We start from the raw sequence: 9,722 nt of genomic DNA, 5'->3' as shown, positions 1-9,722 counted from the left end.
GTTCTCATTACACACTTGTACATGCACACGTCCATAACACACTCAAACTCTCACACATGTACGCTCGAGCACCCACACACACACACACACACAGATACACACACACACACACACACACACACACACACACACACACACACACACACACAAAGATGCAGATACAGAGTTGTGCAAACATGTTGTGCTACACCTAGTTTACCTGTGTATTATGGAATTATTAATGGCAGTTGTAGAAATGAGCAAATAATCCAGTTTTCAAGCAAACTTTCGAAAGATGCTGGTAAAAAGAACAATGATATTTATGATGCCTATTTGATGAGATTTAAAATATAAAACTACAAGTATAAACAGTGTTTGCTCCTTGAAACCATCTTTTCATTTTACAATGCTGTGTTCTGCTCAGAAAAGTAATAAAATAGTGTATGAAATAATACCCCCTCTTCCCCTTTTATGCCCTACTTTCTCTGCCTCAGCTGTGCCAGTAGTTTAGAAGGTGTCATCTGTTTGGTGATGTCAACCAAAAATCAGAGTTTGAGCACTAAAAGAAAGGTGCAGGTTGCAGCCCCATGCTGTTTAACACAGGTGTTAATATGGGAGGACTGTAAACACTCAGCTGTAATCACAGATCGCAGCATGAAGTCACTTATAATCGTGACGAGATGAAGAGATGCACGTGTTATAGGTAGGAATGAGAGCCTGACGGCCACTAAAAGCTCATTTACAACACAGTTCTGATTTTAAAAGCTAACTAAATTTTGATGACCCATCTAGCAGTGTGTGATCCTCTAATCTGTTCCTGACTGTGTGTAATTTGTGGTGTCATTAAAACTGTCTTAAAGCTCAGTGTTCCGCCTATCCCTGCCATCCTCCAGGCCTCCATCCCACCAGGAGCCCTGAAATATTACACAGCGGATAATCTTAAGAGGGTTTGTTTTTTTTCAAAACATTTCTGACACTCTCACAGTGATTTAATGATATTTTCACAACAGATAATGCGGAATGTTGAAAGTTTCATTTGTTTTAGTATTTTGTGTTGAAGTGATTAATTTTTAGTGTTTGATTTTCATTGCTGATACATTTATCCATAAAGCTTCTATGAACAAATCTCGGACCAATAAAACAACATTCATGTCTGGTTTTGCTGTTAGCGCCTCCCTGATAAAGAACGTCAGTCATTTATTTATAGAAGCACCTGCTCTGCTCTGGATGCTGTCGTCAGTTCGGCCACGCTCCTTAGTGATCACGTTCAAGTGTGAAAAGAACAATGAGGCAGACACAAGTGGATGAGACGGTTCTGTGTAGGACATGGTGGAGACAGATCACAATCTCTCTCAGAGGAGCTGCTGCTGTCTGACAGGAAGCGCAGGTCACACACACACACACTGTGTGTGTGTTTGTGTGTGTGTGTGTGTGTGTGTGTGTGTGTGTGTGTGTGTGTGTGTGTGTGTGTGTGTGTGTGTGTGTGTGTGCGTGTGTGTGTGCAGCAGCAGGTCAGGGTCGTACAGCCAGCAGGAAATAACCCAAAACTTGCACATGAAATTTAACCCCTTGCGTTCCAAGTTCTTATCTGGACAATAACTATCTAATAATGAATCCATCTCTGCCACTACCTGCAGAGGTTTAAATTTAGCTGTAAATGTCTGTTTGTGTGTCTAAAATGGACAAAAGGATGCAGTGAAGGGTTGTTTGTGATTAAGGAAGTAGAAAAGGACAGTGATGATTTTTTGTATGCAGCGGAAGAGTGAATTGATGAAAGGATTTACGGCAATAATAATGGTGGGTTATGACAGTGGGGTGACATAATTGTTGGAAATAGATGAAGCAACAAACTGCGTACGTGAGCATCCAAATACACGTAAGAATATTTGGAATACTTGAGCGGACGTGTTCTAAATTTAGCCTCCCCTTGGCTTTCCCTCACCCCCTCCCAACACTTTTGCCTTCCAGTCTGAAACAATGGACTCCCTCCGTCCCTCCACCATCCTCCCCCCATCTAACACGCACCCACACACACATTGTGCCATTATTGGATGTACTATTTAGGTATATGTGTGTGTGTATTTGGAGTTCATCTGGCCTCTGGAATCACATAAGGAGGAGTAAAATATTTAGCATCTCCTCTGCGCTGCAATGTTGTTTCTATGACGATAGGGACACTGCCTCAGTGGGCAAAAAGTGACCCGGACGGACGTTATGATGGCAAAAAAAAAAGTTTTATGCAGGATATCGTTGCAGGTTAGCTCACACGTTTACATCAGTCTTGTTCAAATCTGATTGACCTATCAGTTTACGTAAGCAAGACCCTGAATATCTAAATGCACAATCAATCATTATCCGTGTGCGTCTTCACCCAGCTACCACTCCGTAAGGGCATGACTGTCAGCAGAAACACACAAACAGGAGTTGATGGGAGGATCTGATCCCAGGTTCATCCTGTTTTGGTATGTGACTGCAACCTTGAAATTTGTCATTTTCCTGGAGTGTCTTGATAAAAACATGGTGGTTGTTATCATCAGTTTGAAAGGAAGCCTTGCTGGCAGCTCATTTGTTCATCCTCACTTTCCTGCTTTCCCCCTCCGCTTTTCTCCTCTCCTTGTCTCTCAACTGATTTTGCAGCTACTACTGGCATAAACATTTGACCATTTAAGTCACATAGACACAAATCTAATAAATATGACAATTAACTGATTTACTGTATTTGCTAGGAGTCTCTTTAGCTAACCTGGCAGCTGTTCCTGCCCAATGCTTCAGTATTTAACTCCACACAAGGCTTGAATAGGAACCCTGTTCAAGGTCTGGAACCAGTGTTTTTTATCCAATATTTTAAGGCTCCTTGAAAGTGATATCACAACACAAATTACTACTACCAATATAAGAAAACTATTAATAAACACATTAAGAAAAATTTCATAGTTTCACAGATAATAAAGTCAAGCCATGTTAAGTTTTCTTCTGGAGTTTGACTGCGGACAATAGGGACTTCCCTCTGACTGTGTAAGTCTTATTTTTACAATTTTAGAAATTCATATTTCTATTCCAGTCTTCCAAAGCTCCATCTGATAAATTTGGTATCTCTGGAAACTATGGGATCTTCTTGAATTGAACATGAACTTTTGTATGTTTGCACAGAACAGATAATAGAAGCTGGTCCCACAGCAAGACGTCTTTTGAAGGACGTCCTCCTCCATCATCAGTTCTCTTCATTCTCTCATTCTCCTATTTTATACTTCAGTTTGCTCCACTCATTCTGCACTCACTGTGTGCGTGCATGTGTGTGTGTGTGTGTGTGTGTGTGTGTGTGTGTGTGTGTGTGTGTCCGCCTCACCGTGGCAGCATTCCAGTAGAACTGAGCCAGTGAGGGGTCTCTGTCTCACATCCCTCTTCAATCAAACACAAACACACACGTCCGGCCAGCCTGGCCCACGCTATCTTTCCCTGCCTCCTAGTGCCAGATGCAAACCCTGCGGTCTCCCTCTTGTGCTCTCCCTCCTCCTCCTCTCCTTCCAGCATTCCTCCTCTGCCTCATCTCTCTCCTCTGCTTGCTTTTCCTCCCCCCTCCTCCTTCTCCCCTCCAGTTCAGCACCCCTGTGCATCACATTGTCTCCCAGCTCTTCATCTTTCTCTACTTCCTGTGTCCTGCTCCTTGTGCCCCTTACACCCCCTCCTCCTTCCTTCCCTGGTTCTCTAGGCTTCTCTCTCTCCTCGCGACGTGACTTTTAGCACAGACGTTGGGGCCGTTGCCAGTAAACCGGGGCAGAGCTGAAGATGTCCTCTTGCTCGCTGCGATGTCCATGCATGTGTGTGACTGAGACTCGCTGGACCGGACACCTTAACACAAAGAAAGACGTCATTCATACTGATGCGTAATTGATTTTCCGCTGTTGCCATCCATTTTACACACAGGTGACACACTGACAGGGGTGTCTGACTCATGTTGGCCTGGGCGCCGCATACACCTTAAGCTGATCTCATGGGGACCAATAAACTCAAACAAAATTACATAGAAATAATGATAATAATATAATAATATTAGTAATGTAATATTCTAATTATTATTATTACTATTAATAATAATAATAATAATAATGATAATGTTTGGCCTGCAGACACACCTGCACTAGAAAGAGAGAGTTGAGTCATTTTAATAAAGTTTTTTATGTGTTTGAAATATTGCTGTTGTTGTTCTTGTTGTTTTGTCTATGAGAAGGCTAGCTGTGTTACACTATCACTAGTCTTGTACTAAGCTAACTTAACAAATGTATTGTATTTACAGTGGACTGATACTGACCGTTTCTACAGGTTTTCCAAAATGTCAAACCATTCCTTTCATGAAAGCCCTGAATTTTATTGGAGACAAAAAAAAAGCTTCCACACAGTGACTGAAGGTCATTGAGTGTTTTCATTATTAGGAAAAATGATGTAAATGAAGAACAGCAGCCATCAAAAACAGCAAAACTTGTTTTGAGCTAACACTCACTGCTGACTAAAACATTAAATTATGGCGTATTAATTGGAAAATGGTGTTTAATCCGTTTTGTGGGGCTCTGGAGAGTTGGAGGATTTTTTTCCCCTGTTAGTCAGTTCTAAGTTCAGAGGTTGGTCATTTTGTCTATTTATTAGGTGTTAGGGATTTATGTCCATCATGCTCTACAGCTTCACTGGATTCTTTCATTCATCAACTGTCAATCAAAACCACTGACAACATTTATAACTGGAATGTATGAGGCCAAAGAAGGAAAGAAAGAAGGAGGACGAGGGAAGAGAAACCAGCTGCAGCTGTAACAGGAAGTGATGATGATGCCAGTGGAGGGCATGAGATTAATCAACGTTCTCACAGGAGTCACCAGAGCTCAGTCCACACACACACATTCACACACACACAAACACACACACCATTGTGAAGCCTCGTTGTCCAGACATGTTTTTGTGTTATCAGGAGGTTGACGATGGAGACAGCAGACGTTGGACCATCCCTCTCTCTGTGTTTACACTCAGTCTAAACAGCAGACCAGCCACTGAGGCTAATGGGGTTCTAATCTACAGCTGGATGACACACACGTCATCTTCAGAGCCTCCCAAACAGACCAGTGACCCCTGTGTGCCATATGGCATTTGGCATTTACAAAACACTCTCTCAGAACTCTCACAATCCCTCTGCCAGTGATGTCCCACGGATGTGAACACGATGTTTTTCTAATGAACTTTTCTTTTTTATTACAGTCATCTGTCAGTTGCAAGACGGTTCTCACCCCCACATGGGAAGTAAACCCACTCTGCCACCTGGAACTTACCACTTCCTCATATTGTACGTGTTGCTTGTTTTGAGTATGAAGTGAAAGATAATATACTTGAGGGGTTTCTTGTTTACGCATAAATAAACAGACACTAACACAGAGAAAGACACACAAACATGTAGGAATCACACCTGATCTTTCTTCTCACATCGTTGGGTATCAAGTATTTGCATCCATCTACTGTGCACAAACACACATTCACAAAGTGAAAGTGATGAAGGTCTTGGTAATTTATAAGCCTTGTCAAACTCAACAGAGCACTAATAGACTACTTTTAAATCTGTAATCTGATACTAGTGAGGTACCTGGCACCATGTTCTTAATGGCTCAGAGACTTGCTCTGTTCAGTAATGTAAGTACACACACACACACACACACACACACACACACACACACACACACACACACACACACACACACAAATGTGGTGACCTATCACTCACTCTTGCCTGAGTGTGACACTCAAAGGCGTCATACTTCCTGCGAGAGATCCGGCAGTCTCACCCTCACATTTAGTGTCATACTCAGAACACATCTCAGTGTCAGCTATGTTAAGATGATGTCACTCATTAATTAAATTAAATTAAAGTTCACACAAAGTGTGTGGCTCTAACACACATGATCTGTGTCTCCTTCAGTCAGAGTGCAGATCACGTTCTGAACCCCAGTTGTTTTCCAGCACATTGGTATGTTAAACTATTTCCCCTTCAGGCCTGTGTGCAACCTTCTCTTTATTTCACCCACAATAGATAAAGATCTTCTTAATACCACTTATGTTAAGGCTGTTTGCATTTATGTGTGTGTGCATGTGTGTGTACCTGTGCCAGTCAGGCTGGCCGTCAGCACCTTTCCCCCAGGCCAGCTTTGCCCGGGCTTGTCTGGTAGATGCGATCCTTTCTACTGGATGTGCAGGAGTGCTTCTTCCTGTCGCTTCCAGCCTGTGTGAACTGTGTGAATTCATGAACATCCTGTCAGTTTCTGTTCTGTTATGTGGACTGGCATGAAACATCAAGTTCAGCTCTTACTTGAAGTAGGATCACAGGGGGTTTTTTTGTGTGTGGGTGACTTCAAATTATTTAGTACTTGTGGAGATTTGAAGTTCTAGACGTGCATTTATCAGATTAATTATAGTGTTTAAGCTACTTATCTATACACTAGATTAGTTTATTTCAATGTTTCTTGAATGGCAAAATTATCTTGTTGCATGAATGAGTAATTTCATTGGGATTAGGACATGTTCCTTGAAATTTCAATATTTATTTTTTGTATTTTACCCATTCCTTTTTGCATGTATTTTTTTTTCTTTTCCCTTTCCTGCATATTTCATCAACACTGTGGTAGTAGCAAATAATTTACATGCATTGTGTGATTTGAGACAAACAGGATGGGTGGATGTGTCAAAGCAGGTGCCCACATATTAGTCAATTGCAGGCAGGATATTGCACTGGCACTGCCCACAGAATACACCCAGTTTGTCACTTGGGTTCCATCAGCAGCTGAAGCAATACTTCCTCATCACACTTCTATTGACCCTGTTCTTCTCTCACGCTCCTCATCTCCCTGCATTTACTTGTCAGACAAAGCACCCAGCAACTACATCAGTCACCACAATACATTAAGTCTGTTTTAAAACTGCACTTCCACAAAACCGTTCATTATCAATGTGGAAATTACGCAAGTGAATCATATGTATTTTCCTTGATTTTTGATTCCTAGTAAAGAGAGGAAGACTCCCAGTCCGGTCAGATGCTCTCATTTGTCTGCCCCCAGATGATGACACATTTACTGTGATTTTCTTTGCTTTCCGAAAATCATTTTGAGTCATTTGTTTTAAAGAAAGCATTCGATGGTGAAAACTTTTTTCATCAACGGCACAAACTTTCTCCAGATTTGATGCAAACTGATTCAATTCCGCCAAACTGCTGAGTCTTTCTAATGTTTGTCAATGCTAACTAGCCTTAGCTCATATTTGCAAAGTTGCCAAATACAGTGAACATAAACTGCTGAAGGAGTCCTTAACATATTTAGTTCTTTAAGTTTCTGGTTTGAACTTCTTGCTGTAGTGAATCTGTTTTCCAGAAACAAGAAGCAACTGTTTTTAACAACAAAAAACTTTGACTGACAAAAAGTCCAAATGAAAGCTAATGCAGCTGAATGTGACTTAAGAATTTTTTAAAACCCATTTTAACATGCTGTTGAACAAAAGAAAGAATAACTAATCTGAATAACTGTTATCTGTAATCTGTTTTGTTTTGTTTTTTTGAATTCCTTATTCCTTATTATACATTATTGCTTCTCTTCCACCTTTTAATGCACCGACACCGCATCAAGTTCCTCGTGTGGTATGAATGACATGTGGGGCGTCTAAGCAGTAGAGCAGATGTCTTGTGGACAGATCGCCCCAACCATCGGTGGATCGAATCCCGCTCCTGCCAGGATATCACGGTGACAGTGGGAGGTGTCAGCTCACCTCCAAGCCATCGCCGAGGCACCCTTGAGCAAGGCACTGTCCCCCCTACAAGCTGCTATATTGGGGCGTGTTCTGGAAGCTGCTGCCCATCACGATGTGTGTAGTTTGATGTGTGTACTAACTACATGCTTACAGGCCCCCTTGTGTGCTGTGTTTCAGGGGACCTGTGTATACACTGACTGTTTAACTAACACAAAAAACATGCATACACCTGAGTGACTATGTAATTTTCCTGCTGGGAAACTGGTAAACCTCTGGTAAACTTTACTGTACCTGGCAATAAACTTTTTTCTGATTCTGATATTGTTCTTTGAATGACATTCTATCATATGCACTTTTCTTGGAAGACAGGTTTTTCTACAATACACTTTCAATGTACCTCATAAGAGAGTATTGTTTTTAAGAAACCCAAGAACAGTTTTTATGGCTGTTTTTGTCTTCATGTGGGCCCCCTGCTACAATAGCAGGTGAACTGCATTGGGTATTGGAGCGAAGCAATAACTCTGACACATCATTTAACTGTATGCATTCTTGGCCACGAAGCTCAGCTGCATTATATCTCTGCGTTTTTCAATTTGTCAAAAGCAGAACTAGCCATAACGGTATCACCAGGGAGTAAAGTTGGGAAACATATTCGCAGAAAGGAGGAGAGGCAGAGAGAGAGAAAGAGAGATAGAGCACCATATGTGGGTGAGAATCATGTTCTCATACAGGCTGTTTTTCTTTTGTTTCAGCTGTGCAGCCCCACCTTAAATGAGGACAGGGAGCAAGGGAGTGCACTGGACAGAGGAGGAGAGGGGAGAGGTAGATGGGAATTCATTGAAGAATTGGGCATAATGTGCTCTGGGCAGTCCCCAACCCATCTGTTTTCCATTCGGTGGGAGTCCAGGCAGTGAAATTTAGCAGTGGTGGGATAGACAAGCCGACAGAAATGAAGAAGAGGAGGAGAAGGAAGCGGACTGTAAAACATGCCGTGAGACACGACATGTAGAGGTCATGATGATGGCTGAGGAGGTGGAGTGATAGGTCTATCATCCTCTTCTTTATCCTTGTTTTCCTCTTTCTCTCAAACAATAAATAACTATGGAATAATTGGCTACACTTAGTCTGCCAAAGCACACTCCTTTTATAGGAATTAGAGTTATGTTTAGACACATCCACTTTCTATTGATGATCTATCTCGAAGCCACTGGTCTGACACACACTGATCTCAGCTTGACTAACACTGGTGATGTCACTGCAAATAGAAAAATAGTTTAATATGGAGAGATGGATGAAAGAGGTCAGATGCCAGGGGCGGAACAGAGTCATGGTGTTTATTCCGGGGCCGTAGGGGTCATGTTGGAAAGACTTCTGGATTAGCATTCAGCTTCATTAAGTCAAAGAAAAAATACTTAGATGGGAATATTGTTCCTACATTTTGATTTTTAGATGCTAGGGCGGAGTGGCCGTTTACACAACAACCGTTGCACCCAAAAATGGAAAACTTTTGTGATATTTTGGTCGTCCGTTTGCACGACAATGGTGTGTTTGGGCACTAAAACCACAAATTTTTGCAAACGGACTCCAGAGGGGAAACTTTTGAATATGCTACCCTATCATTGTCGTGTAAACAGGCAACCACAAGTCCACTGAAAACAATGACGACATTTCCCCACTTTGTGAATGCCTATTCTGGTTTCTGCCAGCCTTATTCACATACTCAGTCATCAACCTACTATGGCCAGGACAACAAAAAGAAAAGAAAAAAAGCCAATGTTGGATCATCTATTTCAGCCTCTGTTGAGTTTATCAATGCTTCTCCATCTCCATCCTCCTGCAACCTTCTTATTCTGTTGTGCTTCCACTGTAGTTACAGTTATTTTTGCCTAAATGTTTGGTGATCACTTCAAAAAAATTACACAATGTGAATGTAGAACTTTTACAAAATGCAGAACTAAGAAGTTCCGGGAGAAGGA

This window comes from Antennarius striatus, chromosome 6 (assembly GCF_040054535.1).
Source record: "Antennarius striatus isolate MH-2024 chromosome 6, ASM4005453v1, whole genome shotgun sequence".
Taxonomy (NCBI): domain Eukaryota; kingdom Metazoa; phylum Chordata; class Actinopteri; order Lophiiformes; family Antennariidae; genus Antennarius; species Antennarius striatus.
Note: the sequence above shows the minus strand (reverse complement) of the source record.